Raw genomic sequence first — 7,210 nt, 5'->3', positions numbered from 1 at the left:
AACCTTCAGTCTCGAAAGACTATGGTATAAGCCTACAGCACCCGGTATTCTCAGGCGGTCTCCCATCCAAATACTAACCAGGCCTGACCCTGCTTAGCTTCCAAGATCAGACAAGATTGGGAGATAATGTTCAGTATAGGGAGATGGTTGGCAACCTTCAGTCTCGAAAGACTATGGTATAAGCCTACAGCACCCGATATTCTCAGGCGGTCTCCCATCCAAATACTAACCAGGCCTGACCCTGCTTAGCTTCTAAGATCAGACAAGATCAGACATGTGCAGGGTATTAAAATATGCTTAGATCCATTTGGTTCACTAACTCACATGCACCTTTTAAGTACACATTTTGATTGCTTTCCATTCAAACATAGAGATTGAAAGTCTATAATAAATTTTATTTATATCTCTATGATTCTACAGACCTTGGGGCCCCTCAAAATGTTTCCAGTTGGGCCCTGCAGCTTCTAAGGTTGGCTGTGCCACTCAGTCTCACACTGCCCTCTATCTTCCTCAAGTGAGCATGAAAAGAACTCTGCTGGATCTATTCCAACATCCTGTCCCAGCCCACATGAAGCCAAGAAACAAACAGGAAGGCTATGACACTCTCCCTTTGTTGCCTCCCAGTACATTGCCACTAAACACAGAGGTTTCCCTGAACTGTCACGGCTAATAACTACTGATAGACCCCGTCGTCCTTCAGGAATTTGTCAAACTCCATTGGAAGACATCCGAGTCAGTGGTCACCACTACATCCTGGAGCTGTCAATTCCAAAAATTAATTTTGCATTGAATGAAGAAGTATTTTCTTTTGCCTGTCCTAAATAGCATCCTGATCAATTTTGCTGGGTCAGCCCAAGTTCTAGAGTTATGGGAGAGGGAGACAAAATTCTCTCAACACTCTTTCTCCATAACATGCAGAATTTTATGAACATCTTATTGTGTTTCCTTTTGTTGCCTTTTTCTAGGCTAAAGACCTCCAAATGCCTTTCCCCATGGGGAAGATTCTTCAACCTCCTGATGATTTTGCTTGTCCTGTACTGTTTCCAGCTCTTCAATGTCCCTTTTGAGATGGGATTGCAAGAATAGTACAACAAAGGAGAAACAGTTCTGGTTGCTGCCTCATCTCAAAAAGAACATCTTAGAGTTGGAAAGAGTATAGAAAAGAATGATCAAAATGTTAGGCTGTTGAAATATCTTCCCAATGAGGAAAGGAACTGTATTCAATATTCCAAATTATTCAAAGTGCTTTTGTCATCAGTCTTTTTTTCTGGGGCTAGGAGGTCTGATTGTATTATGCCAGTCTTTTATCTGCTTTGCTTGTTAACAAGGTTTGGTTTCTGGACCAATTCAAGATGCTGGTTTGACCTTTAAAGCCCTAATGGCCTGGGACTAAGGTATCCCAAGAACAGGCTCCCCTATTCTATTCTGACTATGACTTTTGATTTTGTGAGGGCCCTTCTTTGTGTTCCCCCACAAACCTTCTTGGTTACATCATTTACTGTTTTCAGAAGGACAATGTACTATTTAAGCAAACTTTTTAGATTTGTTTGGTTTGACAGATGAGCTTCCAGTTATACTTGCTAGATTCTGTCGTGTTCCTTTAACCAGGTTGATTTGATGGAGTGTTGTTTTTCTTCTTCTGTTGTAGGTCACCTTGAATACATTTTTTTCCAGGAAGTTGAAACATAAATCAATAAATTTAAGCTAACTTTTCAGGATTATGTGAATAAACCTTGAGCCCATCAGTTGCAACTGTTATGATTTCAAACTTTCTCACTCAACCATGAGGACTGGAATCTTGCTTTAAGACCTTTAAGAACATAAGAACAGCCCCACTGGATCAGGCTATAGGCCCATCTAGTCCAGCTTCCTGTATCTCACAGCGGCCCACCAAATGCCCCAGGGAGCACACCAGATAACAAGAGACCTGCAAGGCCTCCTGGGAATTGTAGTTTAAGAACATCAGAACAGCCCCACTGGATCAGGCCATAGACCCATCTAGTCCAGCTTCCTGTATCTCACAGCGGCCCACCAAATGCCCCAGGGAGCACACCAGATAACAAGAGACCTGCATCCTGGTGCCCTCCCTTTGCTTTAACAACATATTACAAGATATCTGTTTGTATGTTCCACATCAGCAGTTATGGACCTGGCCACTGTGCTGCCCTGGGGCGCAAGTCTGCAACATGCAGTGCCCCTCACCCCCTGCGTCAACCCCCCAGGGGATACTCACCTAGGTGCAAGGAGCCTCGAGCAATACTGAACCGCTCTAAGTACCTTCTGAGGCTTCTGGTGCGATCTTAGACAGTAGTTCCGGTTTTCTGATGTAAGGGTCCTCTGGAGGCCTCCGAAGGCTCTTGGATTGGTTCACAGCACTGCATGGTGCTTCACCTGCCCATGGAATGGTTCCAAAGGGCAGGAGTAGGTGGCACGTGCCAGCAGGGGGTGCAATGGGCACAGCGCTTGGGGCTTTTGTCCCCCTGCCCCCCCCCAGGTCTACCACTGCACATCAGGCTACGTCCTTGTGTAATGACTAGACCCAACTATTAGCATAAATGGCAATTAAATAAAATATCAGAAATTTAAAAATACAGGAGCCAGTGGAATCTCAGAGGTATAAATAATTGTCACCAGGAACACCCGCTCATGGCCTTCCTCATATAGGGCTATGTCAATATTTCCACATCCGTTTCTGAAACCCCATGACTACACACCCTCCCTTAACTATAATCCTCCCTATCATTACTTGTAATGGCAGAGGTATAGCTAGGGGGGATGGCATGGCAAGTAAGGTAGGTGCCGCAATGCGCCGTGTAAGCAGCCCCTTCTACTTGCCATTGTAGCCATTCTGGGTAGTGCTGTTCCTGCCCAGAATAGCTCTGACGGCGAGTCGGAGGGGCCACTTACATGGCACACTGAGGTGCCTGCCAAACTTACAATTGTCTGGCTATACTTACCCCCTTCTGGCTATCCTTCTGAATCAACGAATTGAAGGTTAAAAAAAATCCATAGGATGACATTTCAAGAGATGAGCATTTGACTAGTTAGAAAACCTGTGAACAAATCCCAATCAGGACTCCTTTTCTAAGCTCTTACAAGCAACATCCAGAAGCCAGCAGCTGGCACTGACTGGGAATCCAAGGTGTGTTCGTCAGCAGAACTGCCCTGCATGTTATTGCAGCATACATCACCCTGATGTGAATTTTGCTTGGTGCTTGGTGGAAGATATTAATGAAGTAATTAATAGAGTTTCAGAATGATTTCCATCGCCAAACGCTGAATCCAGCTGAGCCATTTTATAACCACTCACAGAGGTCCTGTTCAGTACTGCCCCTTCCCCTTACTAAAACCGCTGTTGGATTTCTTAATCTCTCCTTTGCTCCGTTTGTAATTATATCATAATTAGGGTTGTCACCAGTTCCAGGATAAACTGGGATTCAGCGGTTGAAGGAATGTACGGTCCCTGCTAAACCATTTTCAATTGGCTCCAAACCATCTCATCCATCTCCTGTCCAATAGAGTTTAATCTTTGTAATGGATCAAGTAACAGGAGAGTCAGGTGTGAGTGTGTGGAGTGTTTGTGTCTGTGATTCATCTGAGAGAGGAGTTTGAACTACAGTGCCTAGCTGTACTTCCTTCCTTCCCACTGGTTTTGTTGACCACAGTGGGACTCCCTTGCAAACGGTGGCATAGCTAGAGAGGGTACAAAGCACTACGTTTTGCAGGGAGCCTTACAGCAACTGTTACCCTGCACATGCCCAATCTTGTCTGATCTTGGAAGCTAAGCAAGGTCAGGCCTGGTTAGTACTTGGATGGGAGACCACCTGGGAATACTGGGTGCTGTAGGCTTATACAATAGTCTTTCGAGACTGAAGGTTGCCAACCAACCTTACTGCAGCATGCACGCAGTTCCCACCCTTCCCTTCAGAGCTATTCCAGGTGATGGGAGCAATCTTAACAGAGGCATTTGCCCGGAATGGCTCAGAAGGGGAGGAGGGGGCCCCGCTTGCATGCTGTGGTGCGGCTCCCTGCAAAACCTAATGCTTTGCACCCCCTTTAGCTATGCCACTGCTTGCAAATAAATGTTGTTACATGTCCTAGCAAACTATTTTATTGTCAGGGTAGTAATCTGTAATAGTCGATTGATGTTTCCTCAATGGGGGCGAGTAGTTGGAAGACCATTGGCAATCTCTGTGTGACAGAGCCTCCTCTTTGCCTCCACTTACACTCTACTCATATATTTGTAAATAAAGCAAATATTAAGGCTGTCCTGAAATACCCAAGGAGGGGACTTTTCAGTACTTTTTCAGGTGGGTAACATCTGGGGAGTGAAAATATACTGTTAGTCTGGCAGCAGTAGTGATCCCTTTAATGGTTAGCAGTAATGGTTAAAAATGGCAGCCTCCATCTTTTCCCCACAGTTCCTTATACAGGGGCAGGGGTTGTGGAAAAACCATGGCAGCCCCAATGGTAGCCATCCTTGGAATAGTGCTATGTACAGGTGTAACATTGCCCTATGGGGGAATTTTGTTTTTAAAAAATGGTGGCTGTCAGCATGGCACTGCCCAGAGCATCTTCCTTGTAATTCTGCTGTCGTCACTGCTTCTGTAAAAGATGGTTGTGGCAAGCGCAATGTGAAAGTAGACCATCCCTCCTTTTTGTATCACCAAGCACCCAAAATTCAGTTGAATGTTCTCATCTGAGAACTTTTGGCCCAGTGCTATAAATATTACAAAAATGCCTCCAAGTCTCCAATGCTCTCTCCAAAACAGTGATTTTCAACCTTTTTCATCTCACGGCACACTGACAAGGCACTAAAATGGTCAAGGCACACCACCAGGTTTTTGACAATTGACAAGGCACACCGTGCTGCCAGTGGGGGCTCACATCTCCCATTGGCCCTATTAATAAATGACCTTTTCCCCCAAATTCCTGTGGCTCACCTGTGGACCACTTGCGGCACACCAGTGTGCCACGGCACAGTGGTTGAAAATGGCTGCTCCAGAAGAAATCAAAACCCCCAACTATCACTGCCTCTCAAGCTTCTCAGTGGATGGGGAAATGGGGAACCTCCAACAATATGCTCAGGATTGCAATCTACGTCTCTCCCTTTTGCATTGTCACAAGCAGGGAGACATGAATATTTATTTTCTCGTCTTCTAAGGTACGTCAACCTAAGGTCAATCAACCTTTTCAGTGAGAATCTTCAGTCATTCTTTAAAAAAAAAAACCATATTAAAAAATCTGTACTTTAAAAAAATTCATATTTTTTTCCCCCAACCCAGTTCCATCTATGGAAGTATCTTGCTGGTGGGGAAGGAGAAATTAAAAGAAGCCTCCATTTCAGCAATGGTTATTTATTTCCACAATTAGCAGCTGAGTTCTGGTGCGGTGCCCAGAGAACTGTCCTCATTTGTCAACAGTGTCACTCGGCACAGAAGACGCTTCTAGGAATGGTGGATTAAGGCGGGTGATTGTGGGTGGTTTATGAAACTTTTTATGGGCATATGTGCAATGAAACCTTTAGAGAATCATTTTAATGGGCTTGCCTGCCATATGAGACTGCACACCAGTATTCCTCAACAGTCCTGAGCGCTCGGCCTAATCAGAGATTCAGCTGGTAATCACTGCTGCTGGTTATTTGATTTTTCTGACAAAGTAACACATTACAAGTAATTGCTTATTTATTTACTTATTTATTGACTAGTTAAAGGCCAATGCAACTTCTTTGAGTCTAGGGGTATTGCTGGGGGGGGGGGGTTATCCTCACCTTACTTAGGTTATTCCCAAGCCTAGTTCCAGGTTAGGAGGGAGAGACAGTACATCATTAGCACATCATGTCTTTCCCCTTCAACTATGTTCCAACTTTTTATCTTTCTGACATGCTCAGAACATAAAAAGAGACAGAATGTTAGAAATGGGCAATCATTTCTCTTCCATGGAAAATACACTGTTATTTCTTTTGGGGAAGATGCTTTAAATTTGCATTGGATTCCACTGTTTTTGAAATTTCAGCACCAACCCCACTTGTAACAGCCGGTGCAATCCTATAATCTTTATTCAAAAGGAAGTTGCATTGTGTTCAATGGGACTTACAGCCCAATCCTATCCTCTCCCCCATCTGCTGGTGCAGCCCTGCCAAAAACAGGTGAGCTTATCCAGCGAGGGGAGGCGGGATCAGGAGTCTTCAGAGGCAAAAGTGGACTTAAATCCCTTTACATCTTCATAAACTTCCCACACTTCTTTGGGACTCCTTGGACCTGTGCTAGTGATTTCACCAGCACAAGATCAAGGAGAGAAAGGGGTGGAGAGGCTGCAGAAAAGGGGGATAGGATCCAGCACTCACAATTGCTGCAGCTTTTCCACCAGTGCCCCAGCAGTGCACTACTCAGTGCGCTGTCAGAGCACCTTTCATGACCAGTGCTGACTGCTTTACAGCAGTCAATGCCAGCGGAATGCATGTTCCACCTTTGCTCAGCCCCAATAAGATTGATCCTTACTCTGCCTCAGGAAGGCATGTATAGGATTATAGCCTAGTTCTCATACTGAGGAGCACTGCCCAGGCTCCCTCTGGCTATTATCCATGGTCAAGGCTCTTCTGTGCTCCGAGTCTATTTGCATTTTCCTTCTCCCACCAACGGACACATCAGGACACTTCTTTTTATTAAAGGTCGATCATAAAATAATGACGGCAGCCTGTACACGGCATGTCCATTTTCACGTGCATTGGAGACAAGATGCATTACCCCCACTCAGAGATTTAAGCTCCTGAGAATCTAGGGGTCGAGGGTGGAGCTGAACAGCAGGGAATGACAATGGTAGCATGTCATGCACAAAAAAACTGGCATCAACAAAAGGCAAAAATGGGCACAGTGATTTGCTAAGGACAAGGGTCAGAAAACAGGGGTTCTCCCTGGTAAATAGGTTCAGTTGGACTATATGTGATTGGCAATGCCCAGGACCAATGAAGCCAAAGCGCATAGCCAAAAGGCAAGAGCTCATTTTGATTTAATTGGAGAACCACCTGCAAGAGGCAGCAAATTGCTCCATGAAGGTGATTAATTACTATCACGGTTAATTGCAAGATCATAGTTCAAAATATCTCCAGGGGCCCTTTATTGGGCTTTTTGTCAGACTCCCCTTTTATCGCTCCATTTTTAACATAGTGTGTTTAATTGAGGGCGAAAGGTAGGAATTTGTTAATGGCTCC

General features: G+C 44.8%; 1 pseudogene; it reads left to right on the top strand.

Moving 5' to 3' along the window:
• Positions 1-3,729: 3,729 nt before the first annotated feature.
• LOC136642533 (5S ribosomal RNA) lies at positions 3,730-3,849 on the top strand (annotated as a pseudogene).
• Positions 3,850-7,210: the final 3,361 nt, after the last annotated feature.

The sequence above is a fragment of the Tiliqua scincoides genome, chromosome 2 (assembly GCF_035046505.1).
Source record: "Tiliqua scincoides isolate rTilSci1 chromosome 2, rTilSci1.hap2, whole genome shotgun sequence".
Taxonomy (NCBI): Eukaryota; Metazoa; Chordata; class Lepidosauria; order Squamata; family Scincidae; genus Tiliqua; species Tiliqua scincoides.
The sequence above is the reverse complement of the archived record's forward strand: the minus strand, read 5'-3'. Positions and strand labels throughout refer to the sequence as shown.